The 4,665-nt window shown below is 42.1% G+C and overlaps 1 pseudogene; it reads right to left on the minus strand.

Annotated features, from left to right (window-relative positions):
• Positions 1-3,910: 3,910 nt before the first annotated feature.
• LOC118653653 lies at positions 3,911-4,439 on the minus strand (annotated as a pseudogene).
• Positions 4,440-4,665: the final 226 nt, after the last annotated feature.

A 4,665-nucleotide genomic window follows, 5' to 3' on the forward strand; every position in this document is an offset into this window, starting at 1 on the left:
GAAGTGGACAGGAGGCCTGAATCCGTGCGGGGTGCGGGGCCAGAAGGCGACGAGAAAGGCCACGCTGACGAAGGAGAGCCGGGCCTCATGGATGGCATGGACCACGAAACCCACGGGAGCCACGAGGGCGACGAGAGCCACGAGGGCGGCGGTGGCGACCAGGAGGCCGGGCAGCAGCTGGCCAAGAAGGCCCTCGTGGCAGCCGCCTCTGCGTCGCAGCACCACCACGCCCAGCCACGAACCGAAAGCAGTGAGCTCACGCCGGTCCAACTGCGGCAGCTGGAAAGCATGTACGAACACACTCAGGACCCGGACTGGTTCACGGGGTAAGTGGCTGCTCCGAGAGCTGCCCCGGTCTCCCGCGCTCGGCTCACTCCCGGCGCTTGTCCCTGCCCTGCGCCTTCTCCCCCCTCTCTAAGCCAAAAGCCACCTGTGCTCCAGGGTTGGAGGGGAATGCAGTCTGAGCACCAGCAAAATATTTTCATACAGTCGGCACATGAAACAAGTCTCTACTGGTCAGTGTTTTTTTAAAAAAAATAGTGGCAACGTGTACTTAAAAGTGAAGTTTGCTCTATTAACCATTTCTCAGTGTACAGTTCAGTCGTGTTAAGTACATTCATGCTGTGCGATCAACCCCCAGAACACTTTTCATCTTGTTAAACTAAGATTGTGCAGAGTAAACAACTTTGTATTTCCCAGGCCTGGCAACCACCTTTCTATTTTCGGTTTCCACTTGATTACTCCAGGTGCTTCCAAGAACTGGAATCATATAGTAGTTTTATTTTTGTGATTGGAATATTTCACTTAGTATCATGTCCTCAAGTTTCTTCCATGCTGTAGCATGTGATAGGATTTCCTTCCTTTTTCATGGCTGAATAATATTCCATTATTTGGAAATACCACATTTTGTTTATCTACTCATTTATTGATGGGCACTTGGGTTGCTTCTGTCTTTGGGTGATTGTGAATAATACTGCCATGAACATGGGTGTGCAAAAGCACTAGGGAGTCACTATTTCGAAGTATTTTGTGTAGAATTGCTGTATCATATGGTAATCTTGTTTTAATTTTTTTGAGCAACTGCTCTACAGTTTTCCACAGTAGCTGCACCATTTTACATTCCCTTAGCAGTCACAAGGATGGCAATTTCTCCACATTCTTCCCAACACTTGTTATTTTCTGCCTTTTGATATTAGCTCTGTAAATGGATGTGAAGTGACATCTTATCGTTTTGATTAGCATTTCCCTATTGATATGTGATGTTGAGCATCTTTTGTTGTCCTTTCTCAAGTCTTTTGTTCATTTAAAATTTTTATAAGAACAATTTATTGTTCCTAATTTTTATTATGGTAAAATCCAGAAAACATAAAATTTACTGGCTTAACCAGTGGTATTAAGTATTCTGCTTGCTGTGCAACCATCACCACTATCCATCTACATGGCTCTTCCTTCTGCGAAACTGTAATTATATTGTGTTATGCGCACAGGAGTACCTCATACAACTGGAATCAGGCAGCACCATTCCACATTCCCGGTGGCAGTGCACAAAGGTCCAATTTCACCATGTCCTTCCCAATACTCATGTTCTGATTTATTTACTACTGGGTGTGGTGCTTCCAGTGTGATTGCAATTTGCATGTATTTTTATGATTAATTAGTGATGTGGAGCACCTTTTCGTGTGCTTAGTATCCATTGGTATATCACTTTTGGAGCAATGTGTATGCAAGTCTATTGCCCATTTTTTCATCTGGGTGTTTTCTCAATGTTGAGTTGTAGGGTTCTTGACATATTCTGCATATAAACTCCTTATCACACATATGACTTGCAAATATTTTCTCCCATCCCGTGCATTGCCTTTTCACTCCACTGGCTGTGTCCTTTGGATGCACAGAAGTTTTTAATTTTAATGTGATCCAATTTATGTATTTTTTCTTGCATTGCCTTGCTAGTGGCCTGTTTCTGTAAATTGGATTTTGGAATGAGGGCAAGGAGAATAAGGTTCTGTTAAGCAACTGCAATACTGGATCCTTTTATTTCAAGTTTTTATTATTGGTTCATCATAACCTTTTGCATTACTTTTTGTATTTTTCTGCCATACACGAATTTTTTTAGAGAACTTCAATTTATTGAAATATCTTTGACACTCTCCTTTTGGGAGAAAATGGCCAATATAAAGTAAACAGTGTCATATTAATGAGTTACTGCAAAACAAATATTTTTAAGAGTCGGAATGGATTCTGCTTGTTACCATTTCTACTCTCACAAACCTACAATCCTTCTGTATCCAGAGTGTCTAAGAGAGAGAGAACTAACTGTTTTGCTAACATTTGTAGGAGTATTGCAGTTTATAAGAGGTGGATTTCCAAAAGATATCAATCCATGATCTCATTTACCCCTCAAAACAATTCCATGAGGTAGGAATTATCATTCTCATTTTCAGAAGAAAAAAAATTGAAGATCAGAGTATTCCAGAGATTTCCCAGATTCTACATGTAATAAACCCTGGAGTTTTAATCCAGGTTCCCTTATTTTCTTTTTATATAGCTTCTTATTCATGGAAAATTCTAAACATGTACAAGAGTACAAAGGATGCCCTAACCGGTTTGGCTCAGTGGATAGAGCCTCAGCCTGTGGACTGAAGGGTCCCAGGTTCAATTCCAGTCAAGGGCATGTACCTTGGTTGCTGACACATACCCAATAGGGAGTGTGCAGGAGCCAGCTGATTGATGTTTCTCTCTCATTGATGTTTATGACTCTCTATCCCTCTCACTTTCTCTCTGTAAGAAAATCAATAAAAATATATATTTAAAAAAAGAGTACAAAGATAGTATCATAAATACCTTATACTTAACCTAACTTCAAGAGTTATCAACATATGGTCAATTTTATTTCCTATATACCCCCATACACACCCTCCCTACCTTGGATTACTTTAAAGCAAACCCTAGACATCATATTTCATTCATAAATTCTTCAATGTGCATATCTAAGAGATGAAGACTTTTTCTCTGTATTCACAATATCATTTTCACACCCAAGAAAGATAGACAGTAGTAAATTCCAAAATGTTACCTAACATCCATTTGGTATTCAGTTTCTTCAACTAGTTCATAAATGTGTGGTTTCTTTCCATTGCTTGCTTTGAATTGGGACCCAAAGAAGGTCCAGGTGTAACATCGAATTGATTGTCTTACATGTCTTGACCTATAGCAATTTCTTTCTCTTAAAGATCACTAAAATTTGTAGCCTGAATACAGAGTTATAGATGCCACCTTAAATTTTGAGGGGCAACCATCTATACAGGAAACCTGGTGGGGAGAATGACAGGAAAGTTTACTTGTGGAGATTCTTGAGAGGAAAATACAAACTTAAAACAAGCATAAAATGTATATCCATATATTTCATTTTAGTCACAACTCCAATACTAAACATCTGTGCTTTTCTCCCTCAGAAGGGTCATTTGGAGACGCATTGGTGTGACTGAAGCTGGACTGCAGGTCAATAAACCTGAGAAAAGCCTTTGGGGGGGAGCCATCCTAAAACCTGTTTCAGGACCTGGACACCTTTGTGGCAGATAATCTCACGTGGTCTGTTTTGTTGTGTTTTATGGTGGCAAATGAGTTTAGCAATCGGGAATCTTTGTGGAGGGAAATGGGATATGTAAACTGCAGCTTACGGTTATTTCCCATTACGAGTGAGAAAACAATTTCTTTTCTTTTAATTCAAAATGTATTTATCTAATATATTCATCACAGGGGCTCAACCAGAGACTTAATTTAAAAAAACAGACACAAAACAAATGTGACACCACAGCTGCAGATAGAGTCCTATACAGAAATCAAGGCAAGGAGAGACCATCCAAGGAAAAAGGAAAAAGGCAGCACGAGGAGACAGGCTGGGCAGCCCAGCTCAGGGCTCTTGGCTGGAGACCTGCTCTGCGTAGTTTTCCTGTAGGTACTTCTTGAAGGCTGTGGGTTTTGCCAGAGCTCTGCAGCAAGTGTGTTCAATGCACTATCGAAGTTGGGTTCTCTAGCAGGCTCTGGGTGGAGAGCAGGATGGTCCTGGCGTCATACAGGGCAGACCACTTGTCCTTGAGGATGTCCAGGCAGATGTTACCCTGGGTGTCTACGTTGGGGTGGTACAGGGCGAGAGGAATTTCACCGTGGGTGTGTTGTTCGGGTAGCCACTGGGGAACTCTAGGGAGAGTTTATACCTCAAGTCTTCATATAGTGCCAGCTGCTCCATGGATGGTCCCCACCCATTTGAAAAGGTTGATTCAGGGAAGGCAGAAATTCCTTTGTCGCCAGATGTCATGAGGGTCATCAGCTCCTGCTGTAACCGCTTGCCCACTTGGTCCAGGTGGCGCCCCCTCTGGATTCGGCTCCTTTACCAGCTGCAGTGACGCTGGGGCAGCTGGGTTGCGGTTTTGGGAGGCCATCGGGGCAGTGCTGGCAGAGACGTGAACTCAGAGAACACGACTGTAACCGCCGAGAACACAGTTTCTTAAAGGAAAACTAGAGAATGAACTGTCTTGCCCAGTCTGGGTAAAAGATTAAATATATATTGTTTACAAACATATAGTTCATTATGTCTATAACCATGTACATATATGGTTACTGTGGAGAGAGGAAATTATTCCCTTCCCTTCTTAGTTCTTCTGGTTA

This window comes from Myotis myotis, unplaced genomic scaffold (assembly GCF_014108235.1).
Source record: "Myotis myotis isolate mMyoMyo1 unplaced genomic scaffold, mMyoMyo1.p scaffold_m19_p_4, whole genome shotgun sequence".
In the NCBI taxonomy this organism is placed as follows: domain Eukaryota; kingdom Metazoa; phylum Chordata; class Mammalia; order Chiroptera; family Vespertilionidae; genus Myotis; species Myotis myotis.